At 43.4% G+C, this 13,280-nt stretch overlaps 1 non-coding gene across 1 annotated transcript; it reads left to right on the top strand.

The window, feature by feature from the left end:
* Positions 1–10,254: 10,254 nt before the first annotated feature.
* LOC112546277 (small nucleolar RNA SNORA17) lies at positions 10,255–10,395 on the top strand. The gene has a single exon (XR_003089931.2). It is a non-coding gene; the product is annotated as a small nucleolar RNA SNORA17 (small nucleolar RNA).
* The last annotated feature ends 2,885 nt before the right edge of the window (positions 10,396–13,280 follow it).

Raw genomic sequence — 13,280 nt, 5'->3', positions numbered from 1 at the left:
TCCTAAACGAGCAGCTGAAAGCACAGTAGTTGACTCTGGAGAGGTTTTTGGGTAGGCTAACACTAGGGCTATGTCTACACTGGTGGATTGTTGTGCCAGAAGTATGCAAATGAGGCTAAGCATGGACTATTGCTGAGCCTCATTTGCATATCTAATGAGCCACCATTTTTGTGGAAGAGGCTCTTGCGCTAGAAGGAGCTGTCTACACTGCCCCTTCTTGAGCAAGAAAAACCCTCTTGCGCAATGCCGTTATTCCTGAAAATAATCAGTGTAACGGCATTGCGCAAAAGGGTTTTTCTTGTGCAAGAAGGGGCAGTGTAGACAGCTCCTTCTAGTGCAAGAGCCTCTTCCACAAAAATGGTGGCTCATTAGGTATGCAAATGAGGCTCGGCGATATTCCACGCTTAGCCTCATTTGCATACTTCTGGCACAACAACCCGCCAGTGTAGACATAGCCTACGCTTTTAGTGCTGAAAGCAACAGAAGCTGTTTCCTGGTATTTACATGTTCTTTGTAAATAAATAAACCTGCATCAAAAACATACCTGATTATCACCAGTTTCTACTCCCAGCTGGGCTATCCAGACCAAGGGGCCCCAAAGTTGGACTAACTGCTCACTTCAGAAAGGGGCAACATTATGTACATTTGTGAGGCTGAGCAATTGAGCATTCTGGTTTTGATTCAGCCAGGGAGTTAAATATAGGTCTAGTTTATAGCACATAAGTAGTCCTATGAGAATAATATTACTGACCTCCTTTGTGAAGCATGTTGAGATGTGCTGACAGAAGTGCTAGGTAAGAGACAGATTCTTATTCTTCTTTATGATGTAGTAATAAAGTCGACGGAACTCCTTAGGTGTATAAAGTTAAGCACATGCTTAAGTACTTTGCTGACTCTCAGACTAGCCCACAGTTAGGCTTGCCAGAGGATGTGGTGAAGGCTAGAACTTTAACAGGATTCAAAAAAGAGCTAGATAGATTCATGGAGGTTAGGTCCATCAATGGCTATTAGTCAGGATGGATAGGAATGGTGTCCCTAGCCTCTGTTTCTCTGGAGGTAGGTGACAGGGGAGGGATCACATGGGGATTACCTGTTGTGATTCCTTCCTCTGGGGCATCTGGTATTGGTCACTGTCAGCAGACAGGATACTGGGCTGGATGGACCTTTGGTCTGACCCAATATGGCCGTTCTTATGTAGTTCGGGCAGAGTTTCTTATTCAATACCTTCTTCTCCCATTTTTTTTGGAACATCAAACTGCCTGCCTGCCTCCTGGTTTTCACCCTTTAGCTGTCCGGATCTTATTTTCATATTAGAGGTGTCCTGCATTACATCTTGATCTATATGAATCCAAGACAGTATCAGAAGAATCCATTATAACCAATACTATTACAGAGACTAAACAAAGAATGCTGGTAATTTAAGAGGCCACAGGCATTTATTCAAAGATGTCTGTTCATTCCTAATGAAAGTATTCACAAGTCCCGAAACAGAGGTGATGGATGCCTTCCCATACTAGGGGGCACAAGCTAAAGGGGAGGCCAAGTGGCTACCCCATGTGACTACCTGCCCTGCGCCAAGCCCAAGGTCACAGTGCTCTCCCTTCACAAGTGTACCTGTAGGGGAGTTCTCAGTCCTCCCTTTGCAACTTCTCTCTGCATGTTTGGCAGTTCTCTAAGATGTGATGTGCCTGGGGTAAGCGCCCCACTTGTCCCACTCTTGTTGCAGCCCTGGTTGTCCCAGGTAAGTGTCCTGCACCCCAAGCTTCTGTCTCATCCCTGAGCTCCCTCCTGCTCCCTACACTCCAGCAGGTACAGATGGGGGAGGGGTGCATGCCCCCCAGCTAGGGCAAGTCCAGATTCGTCTACCCCACACACTCCCCAGCCAGAGTGAGGGATGCAACAAACTGTGCACTTTCCCCTTGCTCCCTGATTAAAGGAAACAGCCACCAATGTCCCTGTACGAATTAGGGAGGAAGGGAGGAAGCTTCAGCCCCACCTCCCTCTCTAAAGTGTGTCTGGGGGGTGGGAGACTCGGGACTGGGGCAGTCCTGGAGGGAAGGGCGTGCCCCCAGCCATTCCCTTTAACCTGCCTAGTGATTCTGTCTCTTTTCTTTATGGTTTTCTGAGAAGTAATCTCATTCCAGGCACATCCCATTTTCCTGGCATGAGCAAACTGTGACCTTACTTTAAGTTGTGATAAGAAGAAGCTGCCCACCAAATTTGGTGTTCCTAGCTCTTACTCCTAGGAAGAGTTCTAGAACAAACAGACAGATGGATGGGCAGACAGACAGAAAGACAGACACACATAAAGACAGGAAAGCTCTCTCAAATATACAGTATATATACTATCATTGCTCTTGCTCTAGTTGTATTATTCTCTAGTATGAGTACCATCTAGTGGTCACATGTTGTATTAAAGGATAATGCTGTTTCAGAATGATGTTGTCATGCTCAAGAGTTCTTTTATAGGGAGCCTATTGTGGAAACAGGATATGAAGCACAGAATGTGAATAGTATTGCTTTTATGAAATTACATGACTAACATCTATAGAGTAGGAGCCAAAAACGAGCCCATTTGTCCACAACATATGATGCAAACCTCTTCTTTTCCCCCGGGTTACAATTAAAGGGTCATATCCAGTCCTCCAACCTGGATGAGGGAGTCATATGGGAAACAAAGCTGGGATATGGCCCTTAGAGAACAATTTTTTTAGGTCGCTGTGGTGACTGCTGTATGAAGAGTTCCTCATGTAAAATGAAGCCAGAAGTAGCCAGGCTATGTCATTTTGAAGACTGGGGGCAGTGTTTTCCCCTGACTTATTTCTTTTTAAATAATTGTTTTCAGATGACAGTTTCAACCAACCTTTGCTGCGGCTGGTGCCTTTCAGAATCCCTACAGCATAAGAACATGGGAGGGTGTTGCAAAGGAATAGCCTGAGAAAGAGGGGAGAACTGCAAAACGTTTCCTGGTTGGGTGCAGCTGAACATTCAGACATTTGGGGTGATTAGCTGCCTCTGTTCACTGTGCCCTGTTTGGAACAGAGTTCTCCCAAAGGCCTCCTCACACAGTTTTAATCCCTGCTCCTCCCTTTTCGGCCTATTCCTTTGGCCAAGTCTACACGAGGGGGCAATGTCAAACTAAGGTATATAGCTCCAGCTATGTGACTAGTGTATCTGGAGTCTCCGTACCTTAGTTCGAATTACTGCAGCATCTCTACTGCAGGGGGTCAACAGGAGAAACTCTCACGTCGACTCCCCTTACTCTTTTCACCCCAGTGGAGTACTGGAGTGGATGGGAGCGTGATCAGCGGTCATTTTTGTGGATATTTACTAGATCTGCTAAATCAGCCCCTGGAAGACTGATCCCTACAGTGCCAATCTCCCAGTAAGTGTAGACAAGGCCTTTGTTTTTATCATGTTCTATGCCAATCTAAGGGCTTTCCTAAATGCAGAGTTGCACCAGTTAAATTGTACCATATTGCAAACTGTTACAATGGCACTTTAAATGCTCAGGATGTTTCTTGGTCCTGCTTGCAGGCTAGGGGTTCTGTAGGGCAGCATGTGAACTGGGCTGTACAGCAGTCAGTCCGTAGATAGCCAGTGTTAAGTGATGTGTGAACTGTTTTACGGAGAAGCCTGTTTTCTACCTTCCTCTGTTTTTGTGTTCTTGTGAGGAATCATGCTGGATTCTAAGACAGAAAGTAGTATTACGTTGCAAGCTTCCAACAAGAGTATTTTATGCTACCTAATTTCTCTATCTCTGTGCCAGGAACATAAACTTGAGCTCTGCTTTTAAATCAGTTTAGTAAAACTGGTGCAAAAGGCTATGTAGAACCTCTTATGTGGTTTTTCACCAGGCTTCTTTCAGTTTAATTTGAACTAAAAGGAACAGGTTTAAAGTGAATCGAAATAAGGCATGTAAAAACTGAAGTAAGAATGTCAACACAGGGTTTGCACTTGCTCACATAAACTAGTTTAATTAAAACAGTGGAGACTTATATAAACAGCCACTAATTTACTGTACATTTTTCAGGGCTTCAGATTATAAAATCTCAGTGAAGTCCCATGCAGAATGCTGCTGCAATATAATTGCCAGATTCGGACATCTTTACGAGTAGTTCCTTGCTTTTCAAGTGCATTCCAGTGGAACTGGATACTATACTGAGCCCTTACAGAGCCACGTGCTACTCAGCATATATAAAACTGGCAGATTTGGGCCCCAAATCTTTAATAATAGCAATAAATATACCCACAGCTTCCTGTTTTGATGTAATAAGACTCCTACAGGGAATCTTGTCATTGTATTTTAATATTTATAGGTTCTAGCCTAGCTGCAAAACTAGAAAACTTCAGAGGGGTAACCGAGTTAGTCTATAACAGGAAAAACGTCAAAAACAATAAATAGTCTAGTAGCACCTTAAAGACTAAATAATTACAAGAGGCTGATAAGAACCATTAGTTTGCACTTGGAAAGGAAGATGAACAACACCAGATTCTATACAGACATCAGGAACCATTAGCACCTTCATTGTTTGTTTGATTGGTTGGTTAAGTCAATAAGATGTGGAAGATAATGTGTGAACCGTCCAATATCCCAGTTCATACCATTTGCAAAAGAATTAAACTTGTGAATGAAGTTAAGTTCCAACACTTCTCTGTGTATTTGGCTTGTGGAATTGGTCCGAAACAAAATGGTGATTTGGAGATCCCTTAATGAGTGTCCAGGAAGATTAAAGTGTTCTCCAACAGGTTCTTGTGTGTTGCCTTTTTGGATATTTGATTTGTGTTCATTAATTCTTTCCCGTAGAGACTGTCCAGTTTGGCCAATATGCATTACAGTGGGGCATTGCACAGTGTCACATGGATATAAGGGTGGGGCTTTTAGCTGAGGATACTAACCATTCTCTTGCTCAGTCACCTGTCATTATCTGTGTGTCACCATGATCATCACATGCTGAGGAAACAAAGAAACATCAAAAGATTGACGAGCTCATAAATAATAATTATTCAGAACTGTTTGAGGCATAATTATGGGCAGAAAAAATGATTCTGCAAAAGTAGAACTTCTTAGTCAGCAAATGTGTTCCCCCTGAGAATACAGAGTTACATCTGCTGACAAAAATGTTTTTACTGCTTTTTACTCGAGCTAGATCTTCAAAGCCAACACAGCCATGACAGACTGAACTGGATTCTATTATCAACAGACTTGCTCACTAAGCTCCAATTGAAGCTTCTTTTTAGTAGTACTGATGCCTGAAGCAAATTGGACCCTGTTTTGAGTTTTACATTTCAGTTTATCTCTCAGGAACTGGGCTGTAGAAAAATGCCTTTTAGCTTGTAAGTTAATTCAGCTGGGTATGATGTCACTGAGAAATAATAAGTATTATAGCTCCATGCATGATGCATGTCTACAGCATCAGTTTTCAGATTACAATCCCAAAGCTGGTGTGTGTGAAAAAAATGTGGGTACAATTTTTGCAAGAACAAATGCCATCTGCAAAAGGGATCCCAGATTTTTGCAAATGTAGGTCAAAATATCCAATGTGATAATAAATAAATGCAATCCAAAAGATTTCCACCCCAAACAATAGCTCTGTATTTCCACTGACATCACACCTTTTGGCAAAGATGTGCCTGAAGAGAGGTGCCTTCTGCCATCCTATACATGGTATACATTTGAATGGGGGTAATTTAGATACTGTAAGAATTATTTACTATCATTTGCCAAGAACGAGGAAAAGATTTTGGGGGAAGTATTTGTGTGTGTGTGTGTGTGAGGGAGTGTTTTTGAGAATGAGGACTATCCCAAAATAAGAAAGAGCATCAGTAACTTTCTACTTATTCAAAAAGAGTATGTCTACACTACAGCGTTATTTCAAAATATGCTATTTCTAAATAGTTAATTCAAAATAGCTTATTTTGAAATAATGCGTCTACACACAAAATGCATTTTGAAATAGCGTTTTGCTATTTCAAAATAGCGCGTCCACACTGAGTGGATGCTGAACTGCATTTAAGGCCGGCCAGAACCAGGTCTGGCAGGGCATCAGGTCAGGATGGAATCTGTGAACAATGCACTTTGTGTGGCTGCTGCCTGAGGCTATCTGAGGCCTGTATTTAAAGGGGCACCCCACCCTCACCCCCCGACAGCCGGCTCTCAGCTTTCCCTGCTTGCTTGCCTACCTCAATGAGGGACAGCAAAGCATTTTGTCTCTGCGTGCTCTGATGGCCCTCACTCGGGACACCACAGCACTCTGCAACATGGAGCCAGAGCTGCCCCTGGGCACTCTGGTGCTTCTCTTGGATGCGTTGCTGCGAGCCTGGCTGCACTTTCTGCAGGCTGCCATCTGGGAGGTCCATCGGGGGGCTTTCAGTATCCAGGAGGCCCTGCGGGAGAGTTTCTACCCTGAGGAGCACTAAGAGCCTCCCTGGTCTGCCCCACTAGGGGTTTGTGCCTCATTTCTCCCTCACATCCCTCCACTTCCTAGGGTCAACCTCCCATTTGGGCTTCCAGGACAAACAAGGCTGAGTCACTAAGCTTCTGGGCCACCAATAATGGTCCTCATTAGCATATTTAGAGATATAAACAGATCCACACTTCATATTTCTAAATTCACATACAAGAATGCTGAATGCACAAAAATAGGATATACAAATCCAGCAGATTGTAACTGTAACATTGATATGTCTGTTTGGCAAAAAAGCATCTTTGAGTTATGCATAGAATCATAGAACACTAGAACTGGAAGGGTCCTCGAGAGGTCATTGAGTCCAGTCCCCTGCCCTCATGGCAGGACCCAGTACCATCTAGACCATCCCTGATAGATGTCTATCTACCTGCTCTTAAATATCTCCAGAGGATGGAGATTTCACAACCTCCCAAGGCAACATATTCCAGTGTTTAACCATCCTGGCAGTTAGGATTTTTTTCCCTAAATTCCCTTGCTGCAGTTTAAGCCCATTGCTTCTTGTTCTATCCTCAGAGGCCAAGGAGAACAACTTTTCTCCCTCCTCCTTATGACACCCTTTTAGATACCCGAAAATATTCATATTCACAAGCTAATTCTCATAAGGCATAGGAGGGGCATCACACCCTTCATCCTTATGCTTCTGCTGAAGCATGAAAATGGAGTGGGGAAGAAAAAAAGCAGCTATATAACAATTCATGAGGAGCTGAGTCAGGGGACAGTGTTGAGGTACAGGGCAGAAGGGGGAGAAAATGCAGGATTTCTCTGGAAAGAGGTTTGTGGGGGTATATCAGAAGATACTGCTTAAATATAAGAAAAGAGGGAATGGTTCTGTAGCCCAGACCAAGCCATGAGTATTAGCAGGGCTCACAGTTAAATATTTACTGCTATTCAATAAAATATATCTGGTCCACATGATCAATAGATGTAAATTGTCATAGTTCCATTGACCTCAATGGCCTTACAGTTACTCACACCGGCTGAGGATCTGGTCCTCCTGTAGAGTGAAAGCTCTGATCTTCTCAGTAGTGTCATAAACCTTCTAGAACTTTTAGACAAATGTCTACACTAACTTTGGGAGTGTTATCAGCCCAACACCAATACACAAGAACCCTGTGAAGAGAGCTGTTATTTACAGCGACGATCTAGGCAGTATTTCAAAATGAACAGAATACATCCCTACAGCATTTCTAGGCAGAAGGGCAAGGGGATGCCAGCAAAACATGTGTGAGAACACACGCATAATCCTTTAAAATTCCTTTTCAATTAAACAATTATGGCTCTTTCAATGTGTGGTTGATGGGCCTGGGAAGGCACTCAGAATTTTGTGTGCCAAACGATCTTCAGAGTCATCCACACTCCTACTAATGCTGCTCTTCGCAACACAGTAGCTTTGTTTCTGTGCATTCATTTCAGTGCTAAATTGGATGGAATCTGTGAACAATTTCAGGCAGTACCCACTGTCTGCTACTGAAGATCAGATAACGGGTATTGTGCCACTGGAGCTCTCCAATACACAGGCCTCTTTCACATGTCAAAGGTGTCCTCAGCACAATACTCTGGTTTTCAATGGCTTGGAGAACAGAGTTCTAAGCCAAAGTGTACTACAGCACATCTCATAACACTATGAGATTTGGCTGGTCCTTTGGTCTTCTTAGTCCAAGTGTAGGTGTGAGGTGAAAAACTGGTTTGAATCCAGGCCCATTTGTGTGGGAGTCCAAGAAGTGTCTCTCTTTTGTTATGACAACATTCATTTTTAGCTTCACTGATTTCCCATTACTGTCTCTTCCAGCAGAACTACCAGGTTTCTTCATGTAACAGTCAGTAGCATTGTGCAAAATACAAATTATTATACAACAAACACGTAGAGTGAATTACAAGAGTCCTTTGTTATGCTGGCAGACCAGGTGCTAACTCATGCTAATTCCCATAGGTCTCAGTCAAAGACTGACAAACACATAGCTGGAAACCAGGCTGGTTCATTTTTGTGTTAGTATTGTTCAAATAGGAATTAGAATGATAAATATGTGGTTAGAGTTTAGAATTTATTAATCACTTGCTTGGATGGTGCAATGTATTCATCTCTCCTATAACATCTGTACCTCAGGTTATAAAGTAACACATTTAGGGTATGTCTAGACTACATGGCTCCATCGATGGAGCCATATAAACTAGTTTACCCAGCATAGGCAAAGAAGCGGGGATTTAAATAATGTTTCATTAAAATAAACATGGCTGCCGTGCTGTGCCGATGATCAGCTGATCCGGCACAACGCGGCAATCTAGACGCAGATCTGTCAGCTGGGGAAGCCTTTGCCGACCAATCCCTTATGCCTCGTGAAATGAGGTTTACAGGATTGGTCGGCAAAGGCTTCCCCAGCCGACAGATCTGCGTCTAGACTACCGCACTGTGACGGATCAGCTGATTGTCGGCACAGCGCGGCGGCCATGTTTATTTTAATGAAACGGGGATTATTTAAATCCCTGCTTCTTTGCCTATGCCGGGTAAACTAGTTTACATGGCTCCGCCGATGGAGCCATGTAGTCTAGACATACCCTAAATGTCTGCAGTGTAATTCTCTAGCTACCTCTACATAGTGGCGCTATTTCGGGATAACTCTGAGTGCAAATCAAGCTAGAGACACCTTGTTCCACTTCCCCCTGCTACCAGTAAGTGCAGGGAGCAGCTGGTCCCCTGCTGCCAGTGCTTGCCCTGGCTTCTGGGCTCCACTAGTTCTCCAGGATGCCTCAGTTGGGGGAAGAGGCAGGGCAGGGGTAGAACAAGGGCAGGGAGGGGCACGCCCTGGGGCAGAGAGGGGTTGTCCTGACCCTTTTTGGATTGGGGGGTTACATGGCCACTCCAGGTCCCTCCTCACTAATTGCCTCTGCCTTTGACTGTTGAACCTCTTCACTCTGTTGATTTGCTTGTGTCATTTTAAGTTGGGCTATGGCTAGACTAAATCAGAAGCCTTAATAGACTTGAGCAGAATACAGTTTAGATTCAGTATGACGTACCATGTTCCAGTCCTTGCGTTGTCCACTTTTGTGCTTGAGTTAGATTAATTGGCATTTAGAAGTTTAACACATAATCTTTTAAATGGACAGAATCAAAATGTGGGCCTACTCAGAGTTATGGTAGTGAGAAAAAAAAGCATTCTCATTGCTAGCTATACTGCATCACTAGAGGATGTGGTGAAGGCTAGAACTTTAACAGGGTTCAAAAAGAGCTAGATAGATTCATGGAGGTTAGGTCCATCAACAGCTATTAGTCAGGAATTGGATAGGTAGGAATGGTGTCCCTACTCTTTGTTTCTCTGGAGGTGGGTGACAAGGAAGGGATCATGTGGGGATTACCTGTTGTGATCCCTTCCTCTGGGGCATCTGGTATTGGGCCCTGTTGGCAGACAGGACACTGGGCTAGATGGACCTTTGGTCTGACCCAGTCTGGCTGTTCTTATGTTCTTATCATATTCAGTGAGAAATCTGGGCTTGAGGACTCAAAGATAACTCACACTAGAAGTAGATATGGGCCAAGTGGAGCTAGCTGGAACCTTTGTCCATTCTTTAGTCTGCTCTGATGAGTTTGGGAAAAGATCAAATAAAGAGAACTTTCTTATACACCTCAAATACTGTCAGTTTCTTCCCAATACACCAGGGGTGGGCAAAAGGGCCTCCATGGGCCTGATCCGGCCCGCCAAGGAGATGGAGCCAGCCCATGGAAGCCCTACTGCTCCCCCACCCTCAGGCCAATTAGTGCCTAGGGACAGGGGAGCGCGCGAAGCCTCCTCCTGTCCTGCCAGGAGCATATGGCACTTTTAAGTGCCACGTGCTGCTTGCAAGGTGGGGGCAGAGTGGAGGAGGCTTTGCATGCTCCCCAGCCCCCAGCCCCTAACAGGCCTGGGAATGGGGGAGTGCGGAAGTCTCCTCCCATACCAGGTGCATGAGCACCTAGGGAGAACATGAGGAGGGGGTAAAGGCACTCTTTCACCCCCAGACCAATCATTGTCTGGGGGTGGGGAACACAGAAGTATCTTGGTCCTGCCCCCCTGTGCCTTCCCCTTGATGCCCCGCCCCTTCCTGTGTGGCCCTGGGCCACTTAAAAATTTCCTAAGTGGTCCCCAGCAAAAAATTATTGCCCACTCCTCCAATACACCATCTTTAAAGCTGTCTAGCTCAGCACCCTTCCCCCCCCCCCCCCCCCAAATCTCTAACATGCTAACAATTCCAAGAGACCATCAACTACCCATACAAGCTGCACCTCAGAAAAATGTTCGGGAAGCCTGATTCTTCTCATACATAAAGGCAGACTAACACAATCCACACTGCAGGCTGGACTAAGCAGACGGCACTCTAATCCAGATGCTACATGAGGCAGATTTAATTTAGTCATAGAGCTGGTTGAAAAACAGGACATCATTTTGAGGAAATTGTTGCTGGCTATTTTCTCCTTTCTCTTAAATTGAAATCTTGACATTTTGAATTTTGACATTTTTTACCACCATCATAGCTAAACAAGAACAAGGGGAAATAGTTAAAAAAAAATGTCCTTGAAAAAATGTTTCATTTGAAATTTCAATTAGAAGTTTCATATAAATGGCAATTTATGAAAATTGTTGACGAACTGGACTCAATTGCATTCAATAGAGCTACCCTGAATTTACACTGCACTAAACCAAGATCAGAATAATCTGTCCCAGCTAGTATAACTCCCATGGCAGCTTCTGATCTAAATGAAATAATGTTGTAAACAGTTTGTGAGTTACAAAGTTGGTCATAAAATGGGTGTGGATGGTAAAGTGATTTAAATTGCACAGATTTGGCAGTAAAAAGGAATGCAAGTTTAATGAAACACCCACATATCGGAGGCAGAATGAGGTGTAGCAAACAGTAACAGGCGGGTGTGAAATAAAGTGTCTACAGTAGCATGGCTTCATCTTACATCCACCTTTCCAGGCAGTTCCAGTTGTAGTCTTTACCCATTCTTTGTCTTCAAGGTAAAGGCAAGACTTACATTTTGTGTTGGATAAAGAGAGGAAAATTACACAAACATATTTCTGAATACAGATATTTTCTATCCTGCTTTGGGAAAGTCTGTTGATTGTTTTGAAAAGCAACTCATCTGTACTCTATAGAGCAGCCACAGAACACACAAACTCCAGGCACATAATCTGTTTTCATACATGCTCTGTCCAGACCAGAAACCAATACCCATCAAGAATTAGGAATTAGTTTTTATTCATACCAGCACTGAGGCAATCAAGCCACAGACCTTATAATCAGGATATTTACCCAGTCATCTTAACTGAAGAGATACATGGCAACACGTGCACTCCTTCCATGCTGTACAAACCTCAGCTTCTGATAATATTATGTTACCACATTTCCCTGGATGACTGTATCAAGTGGAGCGCATGCTTGTGGTTATTTGCTAGAGGAAAGAAGCAGAAGCCACTCCTCTCTCTACTTAAGTTCTTAAAATATTTAAATGTGGGACTCAGCTTGCAGCTAGATTAATTTAATATCCAAAAAAGAAGCTTCTCAAAGGACATACCCAAGTCTGCAATGTAAGTAGCCAACTAAAATATGTCTACATGTTATTATCAATGTTACAAGGCTTTTGTATCTGGATTTTTTTTCTTACTCTGTGATATATGGCCACAATTTTGAGGAGTAACAACCTTGACTTTGAATGCTTTCAAAGATCTAGTCATTTTTGACAAATTAGATTTTATACAATGTATGTGTGTACTTTAGTGTGTTAATATACTTGTGAGTGTCTCTATACCTATATGTGCATGCATTTCTATGCATGTTTTTGTGTATATGCTGCTTGCAGTTGCTAGGTTGATCTAGCTATATTTCATCGAATCACTTTCCTGCCATTGCAAGGGCCTCAGGCCTGGGTCCGTCCTGTTCCCAGAACACGGCTCACAATAGTTTAATGTCCCGAGGGCTGCAATACTTTAGTCTAATCCAATTTATTGGGTTCAATGAAAAGATAACTGCACGGGGCTTAGTGACCTGAGATGTGTAGTAGAACATCCTAGGTGATCCAGTGTGCCCACCAGGCCTTAAACTCTGTAATTTTGTGTGTGTGTGTGTGTGTGTGTGTATGTGTGTGTGTGTGTGTGTGTGTGTACGTAATGCACACACACCTTGTCCAAAAATACAAGTTTCCAGTTTACGCAAGGGTTTTTATGCATACAATTACAGTTGCTGCAAATACTGTACCAAAATAAAAAAATATTTAATTTCTCGTTGAGACCAGCCAGTTTGAACCAGCGGTCAGTAAGGAGCTGCCCCTGCACCAATGAAGTTCATGGGTGTTTTGCCATGGGTGTCAATCAGCACAAGATTAAGACATAAATGCCTATTCCCTCTTTATTGCACGTCTTCTCGTGCGCTGTTTTTGGCAGTTGTTTTGCATCTTCTTCAAGAAAGTCGTGAAAAGGCTACAGAGTACAAGTCAGAATGTGTTGTGTGTTTACCTTGTTATGCATTACATGTTCATTACAGTCAGGGGTGGTGCTCCATCTGCTCTAGTGAGTCAGCAGACTCAAGGGCTCATTGTTATTTTGTGCAGGCACGATCATACACTGTAGGGGTTTTTTTATTGTATTTTGTTATATATCAGTACTGTTTACATTATCAAGGCAGCTTCAGGTAAAATACAGCATTCGAAATAGACCCACAGTTTTGCACTGTGATCCACTGTTCTATGTGTCAGCGAGTCCCATGTCAATCAGACAGCTCCATTGTGTCGCTACGATCTCAGTGTGTCACTGTTCTAATTTCTGGGAAGTGGAACACAAC

The sequence above is a fragment of the Pelodiscus sinensis genome, chromosome 1 (genome assembly GCF_049634645.1).
Source record: "Pelodiscus sinensis isolate JC-2024 chromosome 1, ASM4963464v1, whole genome shotgun sequence".
Taxonomy (NCBI): Eukaryota; Metazoa; Chordata; order Testudines; family Trionychidae; genus Pelodiscus; species Pelodiscus sinensis.
The sequence above is the reverse complement of the archived record's forward strand: the minus strand, read 5'-3'. Positions and strand labels throughout refer to the sequence as shown.